Source organism: Neofelis nebulosa, chromosome 1 (genome assembly GCF_028018385.1).
Source record: "Neofelis nebulosa isolate mNeoNeb1 chromosome 1, mNeoNeb1.pri, whole genome shotgun sequence".
NCBI lineage: Eukaryota > Metazoa > Chordata > Mammalia > Carnivora > Felidae > Neofelis > Neofelis nebulosa.
In genome coordinates this window covers 1,405,321-1,417,648 of record NC_080782.1, presented here as the reverse complement: position 1 = coordinate 1,417,648, position 12,328 = coordinate 1,405,321, and positions in this window count along the sequence as shown.

Sequence of the window (12,328 nt, the reverse complement as noted above, 5' to 3'; positions counted from 1 at the left end):
TGGGGCTGGGGCTTGAGGCTGGAGAGTTGTGGGTGGACGCTGGGGCTGGAGGCTGGTCCATCAAAGAACCTCAGTGACCATAGACGCTTGTGTCCAAGCAGAAAGACTGCCTCCTACCTAGTGGAAGAGACGGGCAGTGGGAATATGGAGCCGGAAACTGGGTCGGCCCCTCCTTGTCAAGGCCCGGGGTCAGAGGTCAGCCTCCAGAGTTGGAAGCAGAAAAGGTGGGGCTTGGAACTGCTTGAAAGGTATCATGTATTTTCCACCCCCGGGGCTTGTGTCTGGCCAAGCATTTCCACGTCTGGCCAAGCAATTCACCCACGTCTGGCCACGCATTTCCGCAAACTTTCTGTGCAGCAGGGCCCTGAAACATTCCCTTCCAGGCTGCATTTCATTCACATTCAAATTCAGTTATTTGAAATAAATTTACCTTTAAATAAATCATAGGACGTGCGCATTACAAAACACAGTAATTATGATTGAGAAAATGAGCAAGCATTTACAAATAAATCTGGCCGTTCCCCAGCAAGTGATCAAATGATAGATCGGCCATTGATGTTCTGACTCACGTTTTTATCCAGAATTCCATCTGCAAGATTCAAGCACTCTCGAAAGGGCCGGATCCTCCCACCGCCGTTGCGACTTGCCCGAGCAGAACCGGTTCTCTCCTGGATACAAGTCAGACCACCTAATTCCACATCTCTTTAATTCTCTGCCCGACTCACCGACTTGTTCCGAGGAACAAAGAGGAGCGGTGGAGACCGCCCCACAGGACTGAGCGTCCACGCCCTGCGTCATCTGGTGTTGTCTTTCTTTCTGTTTTTCGGGATCCACTTAAATGCCTCAAGTCATACTAGCACGGGTACGAATTCACCTTACAAGGAAGCCCGTCAGAAGGAAGAAAATGGATACCTTTCAGTTTCGGCAGTTAAGGAAATTAACTACCAGGCTTAAGAAGTTCTTCCTGAAGGAACTTACAGGAAGTATTTCTCACACACGCTACACTGTTTTACACTAGTATAGGGAAACTTCGAGAAAATGAACTGTTACCTTGCATATGATTAAAGAGGGAGAACAGCTTGGGACAGAGACCCAACCTCCAACTTGGCGTTTCTGTGGCTCAGCCCCCAGGCCTGCAGCATCGGGTCCCTTGGAAGGTCTGTTGGAAATGCCCGTCCTCGTCCCCTCTGCGGGCCCCGGGTAGAGCCTTCAGGGGCCCGGCCATCTGGGTTCAGAGGCCTCCGGGAGGCTCCCACGCACTTCCCGGTGTGGGAACGACTGCCCGGGACCGGGCCAGCCTGCTGTCACTGTGCCTTGTGACCGTCCCTTTCTCTGCCCCTCTGGGGGCTCAGAGGGGCGTGGCCCGGCCCCAGGCCCATCTGAGGGCAGGGCACAGTCCCCTCTGGCCTCCCAGAGGAGCCGCGCGGCCGCGGGGGCCACGCTGCCGCTCCTTGCCCGTGGGGGAGCCCACGGGGCAGGGCAGTGCCCACGAGGCGAGGCTTGTGCCACCATCTGCCAGAGAGGCCAGCTGTCCACTCCGTGGAAACACACAGACTCGAGAGGGCCCCTCGCAGAGGCCGTCCATCATCAAATACCTGTATTCGCATCACAGGGGGACAGGCTTGAAATTTAGGGCCTTAGGCAGCATGCCAGCTGGCCCCCGCTGTGCCCTTGCTTTGCTGAATTTCTGTGACATAGAGAAAGACCCCCAGTCAGCCGGGGCGTGACGGGGGGCACCCACGAGAAGAGGCAAAAACCCACAGCAAACAGAGCCCATCTGAATGCCATGTCCTTCCCAACTAATGAAGCAATGCGAGCCATTGTAATGAATAAATTAATAGTAAGTATGTAAACATTAGTAGTAAGAAAATAATAATCACATAAACGTTTTAAGAATAAACAACATAATTAAGAACTATAAGAACCACAAAAGGTGCTTTTAATCAGGTGAGCTGATTCCAAAGGATGAACTCGGAGGTGACAGGAGGCTGGGACAGCACAGTGAAGACAGGCTCTGGGGCTCTAAGTGCTGCGAAGTCACAGTGACTCAATGCCCGCGTCCACTGTCATGGGGACAGCACATTCCTGGGTCCCGTGTGGAGCCCCCTGGGAGGGGACGCTCTCCACCCACGCCCACAAGCGATCTGCGAAGTCAGAGTGTACCCAATCGTCTGTCACGGTCCTGCCCAGATAGAGTGGTTTTTTAGACTTATTTATTTATTTTGAGAGAGGTGCGGAGGGGCAGAGAGAGAGGGAGACAGAGACAGAGAGAGGATCCCAAGCAGGCTCCACACTCCCGGTGCAGAGTCCCACGTGGGGTTCCATCCCACCACCTGTGAGATCACGACCTGAGCCGAAACAGTGCCCAGCCGTGAGAAATGGTGTTATGGGGAGTTACAGGACACACGTGTAATGCGCCTCCCTGAGGAAAACGTTCGCAACACAAGGCAAGAGGGTGTTACTTTTTTGCTGTTGCGCATCTGGAAAAAAAAAGGAGAGAGAACATACAATCATTCACAGGGATTCAGGGAGGGTGTAAGATACGCACACAAATCATGTTTTATTTCCATCTCCTACCTAATTTCTATTTGACAACACAATGACATTTTTATAGTCTTCTTGTTACATTTATGCTAAAAAAAAAAAAGCATAAAGACAATAGCCATGTTTAAACTCCTTGTGGGATGATGACGTCCTTGAAAATGCATTTTAGAGCCCGTCAGCACCAGAAAACTCCTTTGACTTGCCTGGAAACTCAACCCTCTTCCCCAACCCCCACTCCAACCGGATCTTAAGGGTGGGAACGCGGGCGCCCTGGGGGGCTCCGTCGGTTGAGCGTCCGACTCTTCATCTGGGCTCAGGTTATGGTCTCACGGTTCATGGGATCGAGCCCCACGTCGGGCTCTGTGCTCACAGCACGTAGCCTGCTTGGGATTCTCTCTCCCTCTCTGTCTCCCTCTCAATCTGCCCTCCTCCCCCCACTCAAAATAAATGGATTAATTTTTAGAACTCGGTGGAAGCCTTGCAGACGTCCATAAGCCTGCCGTGTGGGACCCTCCGTGGTGGCACCTCAAAGCTGACGCCCGTCTACAAGCACACGTGAGTCCTCACTATCCTGAGTCTTGGCGTCTGCAGGAGTGGCTCCCAAAGAGCCTTTCACAGGCCTGTGCTCTCAGGTGACTTTAAACCAAGCTGCCCCTCAGAGCGGTCTGCGTCTTGGCGAGCAGACGAAATGTCCCGTCAGACCGCCGGCCGGCCTCGCTATAAATAACCCAGACTGGCACGTCCATAATTTCTCTTCCTTCCCCCCCAGGGCCGAGCGCTCCTTCCACAAATACCAGCAGAGAACCACGTGAGGCCCGCTCTACAGAGTCCCCAGACCGTGCCGAGTCTCCGGGGCCACAGGGAAGATGGATAATCCGGGGCGGGGGGGGGGGCCCTGCTCTGGCGCAGCCTCGACTTGGCGGACGCGGGGGCCCCGGCAAAGAGCCAGAGCCATCGCCAACAGGCTCCACTGAAATGAAAACATCACTTTTCCTCCCGTGCGTCTCAGGGAAGTCTGAAGCCTTCTCTGGTAATTAATCCGCGGAGAGAAATCGATGCCTCGACTGGTTGCAGTTGAAGCAATCCGTAGCAAAGTCAACTCCTCGCGGACGCCGCGGCCGTGGGCGCGGCCCCGGGCGTCTGGTGCAGATGGGCCGTCCACAGAAGCATTGCTTCCCTCCCCACTGATCCCACCCACAGAGTCAATTACCCTGAACAGTTTCTGTTGTAGGACACTTTTGCCATAAATACGGTCTTTGTTCTCCCAACGTTCACTCCCGGGTTTTCTTTCCCCGTCAGGAATGGCAAATGAGTCTACGATCTGATAGTTGCAAACTGACTGGACAACACGGTCTCCGATGAGAATGATTTACAAGTGACAGGAACCCGGGCTTGTCCCGTGCGCCACCAGTAAATCCAGGCTGCTTCCATGGGGCTTTTTGGAGGGGGCGAGCGGATCGGTTTTCCTTCTTCTTTTTGGTTTCTGGGTTTTGGTTCAGCTTTTGTGGGGTTTTTTTTTTTATTTTATTTATTCTTTTTTTTCATATGAAATTTATTGTCAAGTTGGTTTCCATACAACACCCGCTGCTCATCCCAACAGGTGCCCTTCTCGATGCCCATCACCCACTCTCCCCTCCCTCCCACCCCCCATCAACCCTCAGTTTATTCTCAGTTTCTGTACCGGCAAAGGGAATTTTTTTATGAGTGTCCCTGAAAAGAAAAACAGGATAAAATTTGTACCCCGTTTAAAAATTTTACGACTTGAGCGACGCTGTACATTAAGCAGAACAGTTTCTAATACAGCCCAAGAGAAGTGACCCTTTGTTTTTAATTTAACTTGTTTTTAGAAAACCAAACGGGAGCCGACAGCGTGAGCTGATCATGCATTATTTTTCGGCGTATCTCCCCTAGCAAAACAGCGCAGCGTCACATTTCTGCAGCTAAATGCAGGTCAGACTATCTTTTCATAAAAAGCAAGTGCGTGTCCTGCTGTTTGAAGGACCGCAATCCCTCCAGGAGTGAAATCTGAACCCAATGAGTAAATCCAAGATGGTACCCTGTTACGCCCCAAGGAGAATATTGTCGTGGCGAATAATTATCACTTAGCAGCCACTCAGATGGCCTGTTGTCTCATGGAACTTGGGCTCTTTGGTCCACCCGATTGGCCGCAAGAAAAGGAGCCTGTGTTTGGCAGATTCACGTGGTTTGCCTGGTTCTTATAACAACCCGCAGGGAAGATCTATGTGAGCTCACGTGTGCAGTCAGAGTGCCAAGCTCGGCCTCCTGATAGCTGTGCAACCCCAGACAAGTTGCCCGCCCTCTCTGTGCCTCAGCTTCCTCGTCCATAAAAACAGTCCCTCTCTCCTGGTGTCGTCACCAGGATTGATTCGGTATGGTGAGCTCTTGGCCCCAGGACAGTGCTTGGGGCGTGCCAAGAGAGAGAGAAATGTCACTTACCGCCACCACCAGGTCCCTTGGCTTGAATTTGAGGGTATGTCAAAAAGCACTTGACCACATGTTCAAACTCCAAGCTTCATACTCTTTCCACTGTTTCTAGAAGTGGGAAGGTGGGTGAAAGCCGCATAAATGACTCATTAAATAGGAAGCCCTTTGAATTCTTTCAAAAACTTCATCCAAAAGAGGCCAACGTGCTGTTTTTTTTCTCTTCCCCACCTTGGTTCCTCATAAAGGAACAGGGTGAAACTCATCTACTCTCTAAACCCTGTTTTCCACCATAAAATTAATACATGCTTTCTAAATTTAAAACATTGGAGAAAAACAAAGAAACTATGAAGGATGTATGTACAAAGCCCTCATGGGAAAGAAAGCAACACCCCCATTCCTACAAAAAGCCCCCGGGGCATCTTTCTGTCCATCCTGCCTTATCCCGGGCAACAGGTGCAAACTTCTTGGTAACAGAAGTAAAGCAAAATAATCCGAGGCATTTTGAGGCACAAATTAAACGCTATTCTGAACTGACAGTCTGTTTCGTGGACTTCAGACACCAGCAGCGTAAAATGAAAATTCGTCTCTGCAGGAAAGTGGGAGCATCGTCAAGTGTGGGGTTGGACCCTCCTGCTCACGCGTCTCTGCTTCTGTCCCCGGGACCAGAAACGTATGTGCATGAATATCATTCTTCCCGAGGCCTTCCCAGTCTCCTCCTTGTGTAGAATCTGGGATGAAGCGTTCAACCGACCCTTCCAACTTCTCCCTCCTGGGAGTGGTTAGAGTTCCGCGTCTGCATTTTGCAAAAGGCAACAGGCACAATACTTCTTAAAAGGAGGTGATATTAATTATCCACAGACACCCTGAGCCACAGGATAATTCATTAGTTGCACCTCCTCTCCTTCCAAAAGGCGTTTGAGGAAGATATTACACGTCTCAGAGCAAGGGGCTCAGTTCATTATAGCCGGCGTCTGGGAGGTCTGCCTTCGAGATTTCTCTGCCACTCCTTCCTCCTTTAGACACACTGAAGTTTTCCCTGGAGTTCAGAACAGATTGAAATGAGTTTGGAACCTCCCTCTGGGGACACGGAGAAGCTCTTTCTTAGCAGAAGCTGCTTTTCCACTATTGATCGGCTCCCTGCCCAACCACAGCTGCACTCCCGGCGCCCACGTTTACTTAGCGGTCGACGGCAAGGCTGGGGCTCCAGTTCCAATCGTTATCGCGACAAACACGGCTGACGGCTAGGCAGACGGCGACCCCCACCAGTGCTGCCCTGGTGTCTTGTCCAGGCCTCTCCCCTCTGCCCCTGGGGCTCCCCAGGCAAGGAGAGCCGGAAGGACCCGGTGCCCAGCCCGGAGGGGGTGTGCCCGGTCCTTCCTGCCTGCTCCCCTGGGTCCCCGTGACCCCACATTTGCCATTTCACCTCCAGCTCAGGAAGAAGGAAGCCAGGAAGCCCACGTGTGGTGGACAAGGGAGTCCAGTGGGAGGAGCTCGGCCACATGCTTCTCAGCAGCAGACCAGGGTCCTCAGAGTAGCGGGGCGGCGGGGATGGGGGGGGGGGGCGGTGTCCCAAGGCAAGAACAAAGCCTGGGAAAACAGGCCAGACCCGTGGCCATGGCCAGAGCTCAGTTCAGCAGGATGGGGGCCCCGGACAAGGAGGAGGCCGCCCTCCCTCCCCAGTGTGTCCTTCCGTCCTGCCCCCGTGGTGGCTGACCTGGAGCCGGGGCCCGGGGCCCTGGGGCCAGGGTGGGTGGACTCGGGAGCCTCTGCACGTGCTGTCGGCCCACCTCGGGCACATACGTGCCAGGCCGCCGCTCTCCCGCGGCAAGTGGCGGCCCTGTCTGCGGGCTCCGATCTGCGCGGCTTGGGCCCGTCCTGTCCACTTAAAAGATCATCCATCACCACCCCAGTTTATAAATCAAGGCGGCCGGCTCGCCGCGCACCGCGGTGAGGTCGAAGTGCCCAGAAGTACTTAGCCAATTCCCAGACCCGGCCTGGCGTTCCCTCCTCTCTGCCTCCAGCAGCCAGACCATCCATCATCCCGCACCCACCGAGGCAGAAGGACGCCGACAAAGAAACGCCTGGGCGCCCGACAATGTGGCCTCCGTGACGCGGGGACGGGAGCTCTTTACAATTTCCAGCCAGGCCCTTAGCCTTTTGTGTTAACAAAACCTATTCATTTCAGGATTTGGCAGCTCAAATTATTTCAGACAAGACCGCCAGACAAATGGTTATTTGATAGAGTCAGAAGCAGCAGGGCTGGGGTGGGAGGAGCAGGGCCGTCCCTTACGGCGGCCCCTCCCGTCACACCCGCCCCGCTGTCCAGAACCTGGGCGCCTTCTAGAAACCCCACATGGAAGTTCCCCGGGCCACGCACATTCCGGGCTTGCGGGAGTTGAGGGCACGGGTGTTCTGAGCGGCTTTCGGGGACCGGAGAGTGTGAGACGACAGCAAGGGTGGTTTTTTCCTCCCGATCCTATTACCTGCTGAGTTGGTGTTTACATATTTCAAACAGGATTTTTTTTATTTCCTGCAAAGAGAAAACACAAATTGTCCGTCGTCCAGAAGAAAGTGAAACAGACAGTTCCCATTACCCCTCACGCTCGCGGAGACTGATTTGCAAAGGCTGGAAAATTGTGTTTGAAGCCACGTAATGACGTGTGATAATTTCCTGTCGGGACGTCCCTGAGAATCACAGCGAGTGCGATCGTTGTGGGCTGGCGTTGGCGGGGCGCGGGGGGCGCGAGGGAGGAAGGGACATGGGACGGCCCTCTCCTGTAGGAGCTTTGGATTCAGAAACTAACGAAAGCCTACTTGCAAAGGACGTGTGGAGGGCCCGGTAAAAGCCAGCCCCGGGGAGCGGCCCGCCCGGTACTGATCCCACTTTGTGTCCCCGTTAATCCGCACAAGGATCCCAGGCTGCGGGTCCCACCCCGGGCAGCATCTGGCAGCACCCGTGGACGGGAAACAGCCCCCGCTGTGCAGCGGGTGAGCCGGGAACGGTCCCCTCGCCGTCAATCCCATTCCGCACGGTGACACACAAAAATGTTTCTAATCTCAGGTTGCGATGCATGAAGGCAACAAGGCGCGACGCGTCTGTGAAGGAAAAAGGCCGTTTGTGCTGGAGTGTCTGCTCTTGTCTCCAGAAGGCACCGCGCCCTGGAAATCCGTCCACGCCGAGTTTACAGGTCAGCCCAAGGTGAGCGAGCCCCCCGCCCGTGTGCTGTGCTCCTTGCTTCTCTCTTCTTGGCCTGAAAGAAAATACTTCGGTTTTGTCACTTATTAATTTTGCTACTTCGTCTCCCTGGAAAAGCAGGCACAGAAGTGTCACTGACCCGGCCAGATGTGCGGGGACACGAGTAAGGCGGTCGGTCCTTCCAGACGGACCCCGTGTGACTGACTCACCCAAACGCAAGTGGTTCCCGCTCCCGGAGCCGCCCAGCCTGTGGAGGGTCTCCCGAGGGTCCCTGGCCAGCGTCCCCGACTTCTCTCAGGACAGGTTTCATCTTCACCGCCACCAGCACCCCCTTACCGCACAACCCTCGTCCCTGAACGATGAGCCCCATTGCCCCGGGCAGACTCTTCCGTTCTGCACTGACCTCGAAAATAGCCCCTCCCCCAGCAAGCCTGGTGCGGAGCCCCTTTCGTCCGTCCGTCTGTCCGTCCACCCGTCATTTCTGGGAGGGAGCCTTGAGAGTTGCCCTGGGGCGGCAGTCCTGTCTGGACCCGCTCCACTGGCCCACAGTGAAGGGTCCTGAACTTCCTATTTTAAAACATATGCGTAACAGCCTTTTAATGAATGCTGAGTCATTAAATCATTAAATTAATCTCCTCCTCTCCCCCCCGGAACACGAGCTAGACGGTCCGCATGGGCTCAGACAGGCCCATCCAGTCCTTTCCCGAGCTCAGCCCTGCCCCTCCCCCCACCCACGGCCCCACTCGCTTACCCTCTTTGTCTGTGCTTAATCCACGATCCCTCCTCGTGGCTTACGCCCTCTTCCCAGCCTGCTTTCTGGATGGGGACAGATATAATCCAGAGAGATAGGACTGACTCTATCACATCCTAGTGTCCCCTGTGTCACTGTCACTCATCATTATCAAATAACCAGAGTCCCCTTTTGGCTCATGTGAAGAAAAGAATTTCTAACCATGAAGTTCTGAACATCTCCAAAGGTACTTGTTCTTTCATTGCTGCCTGACAAGTTCCCATAAACACAGCAGCTCAAAGCAACGTGCATTTATTGCCTCCTAGGGCTGTGGGTCAGGAGTCTGGGCACCCCGCTCGGGGTCGAAGCCGGCTCCCGGTGTGGATGGGCTGAGTCCCTACCTGGAGGCTGGACTGGGGAAGAACCAAGCTCACTGTGGACGTTAGAATCCCTTTCCCCGGGGCAAGGCCTTGGCCGGGGCCAGGCTCGAATCCTCAGACCTCCCACCGCTCCTTACCGTGTGAGTCACCGCACGATCCTTACCTCATCGAGCCCCCAAGGAGAGATCTCCAGCGTCCGGGATGGAGTCTTCATAAGGGGACACGACCGCAGGAGTGATGGCCGGTCCCCCGTGCCACATTCTGCCCGCTGGAAGCCTCAGGTCCCACCCGTATTCAAGGGTTGAGGCCTGCACGAGCACATGAAAGGGAGGAGGCCCCGTTCAGGGAGGGGGGCACCTGCCCAGGTAGCCATTTCCAGCTCCTGGGGAGCTTGACTCTAGGGTCTGCACTGTCTCCCCAGCAGCCAGAAGCCCCCTGCCCCCGGCACAGTAGACTGGACCGTGTGGCCAGCCTGGTTAGGACAACCCACCTGCAACCCCACTATGTGCTGCACTCCACGTCTGATGGTGCCAGGAAGGCCCAGAGGCCCACATTCAGCCACTGTTGGTCTGTCACCGTCCTGCAAACGGGAGTTCAGAACCGGCAGACCATCAGAAGCGGGTGTGAGTTGTATCTACTGGCCCGGGGACCAGAGTAGCGGCATGGCACCTCTATGGGGCCCACGTGTGTTCTCCCCATCACGGTGCTGGAGAGGAATGCCACGGTGTGCCATCGGCTGTGGACAACAAGCGGTCCCCTGTCACTCTGCCCCAACAGCTAACTCAGCGGACCCTTGGGACGGTGCCATTACCTCCATGTCACAGATCGGAAGTGAGCTGACCGTGAAGCACGGTCCCCCAGAGCCCCGCCCAGCCGGCCAGCAGCAGCAGAGTCACCTGGGAACCTTCCGGAAATGCACAATTGGGGCCCCGCCCAGGCCCTGCCCCATCAGCCCCACTGTGGATGGAGTCAGACCCCGCCTTCACGAGCCCTCAGGTGGCTCGGACGCTCAAGTGTGGGAGCCGCTGGTCCAGACCACCAGTCGGGCTCCTCCGGCTCCAGATCTCAGCCTTGCACACACATGCGTGCACACGCTTACACAGGCAAGCGAGAAAATGGGACGTCGTCAGAAGGGCGGCCCCCACACCGCTCTTGGAAGAAATCGTCTGGATTGTCTCGTACAGTTTCATTTTTACTGGTATTTAACGTTTTTATGGTATTATATTCTTATTCGAGACAGTTTCGTAAAAAAAAATTATAGGTCAAAGAGCAACAATTAGACACCGAATATAAATTACAAAATTAAGTTTTACGGACATTTAATTACAGGGACGGAAAATGTGTTGCAGCATCTTTATACGTTAGAAGTAGAAAGGCATATTTATGCTCTTTTTTAATCTTTGCAAAAAATAGTGTGTACTTAATCACACTCATTAACTTGTTAATTAATCAGGAAACAAATCTGTACTTGTGACCATTCAGGAGAAAACTGTGTAGCATCGGGCCGGTGCACCTGGTCATGAGAGCATGTCGTCGGGTCACTTTCAGACTCTTTCACAGGCCCCTTGACATTCTGCTTTTATTCGAGGCTCACCCACCCCCCCCCCCGCATGGTGTTACCTGTGGCCTGGCCCTTGATCTCTGACCTGGGCGGGTCAGCTGGCCCTCACCCGAGACCAGGAGTTTGTTCTGAGATGCCATGTGCTCCACAAATGACCGAGATTTTAAATTCTTGTAAAAGAATGGCTGCCTTGGGTTTCGAGGCAGAAAGTGAAAGTGTAGAAATCAGAAGCGAACTGAACTCAAAACCAGCACGTGTGAGCTGTCACCAGGCCACTCGTAAAGGGTTGTCTGGGACTTGCCTAAAAGCAGTAACTAAAGTCGGCACAAGTCAAAGCAGAGAGTGAGGGGTCGAAGGGGATAAAGCGGGGGGGGGGGCATGGGGGCCCTGCTCCGTCCCCAAGCCCTGCGCCCTCTCCTGAGCGCCCACAGCGGGACCCTCCTCCAGCACACGCAGGGGAGCCCCAGTGTGGGAGAGCTGGTGGGCGGGTGAGCAGGCCGGGCCTGGTGGCTGTGGTGGGGAGACCCCAGCAGGGCCCTGCAGGCAGGTGGGCAGAGCAGGGCAGCCTGGCTGAAGGGGGGGGACTCGTGAGGTCCTTGGTGAGGCCAGAGCTATAAGCAGGATAGATGGACGGAGGGGGCTTGAGATCGAGGCGCAGGGCTGCGAAATCCTTCCCGTGCCTGTGGAGACTAGTGGGAGGGCTCTAACCGATGGGTAACGTGGTCTAGACGTTACATAAAGACATTGTGCAGAGCCTGGCTGGTGCGTGAGGATGGATTGGGGGGTTTGGGGGGGCCTCCCAAGAGCGGTGTGGCTGGACCAGCAGGAAGAGTGACAGGCATCCAGTGCCTTGCAAGTGGGTGGATGGGGCCGCACGGAGCAGAGGCCTCTGGGACGGCCAGGCTGTCCTGCTGGGCAGACCAGGGCAAGCAGAAAACCAAAGGTCACAACACAGGAAGGAAAGTGAAAACCCTGCTTCAGTGCCATCGTGCAGCTTTAAAAACGAGGCCGTGAGGAACACAGGCCCCTCATGCGCCCCGGCCCAGGGGATATTTTGGAGTCTCTCCACCTGGGCTGGAGTGGCATTCTCGTCCACGAAATGAGGGGCACAGAGTGGGGAGCCCTCCGCAGGGGTGAGCTGTGCCGAGCCTGAGTGCCTGAGGGATTCATCCCAGCCCGGCCCCTGTGCCTTTGCTGCAGCGAGGGAACCAAGCAGTCCCCGGTGCCCGGGTCAGACGGCTCTGGCTCGCCAAGCAGGTGAACTAGCTCGTTCTCAGGCTTTCTCCGCCCTGCACGAATTCGTGGATCGGGATGTTATCTAGCTGCTTTCTCATCATCTTGAGCCAATAAAAGGGGAAGTGGACCGCATTCACGTGTCCTGTAAGAGAAAAGGGCCCCCACGCCACTTTTGCCCCACTCCCGGGGAGACACTCCCCATGTCACCCAGCGTGCCCCTCACCCCAAACCCCCTG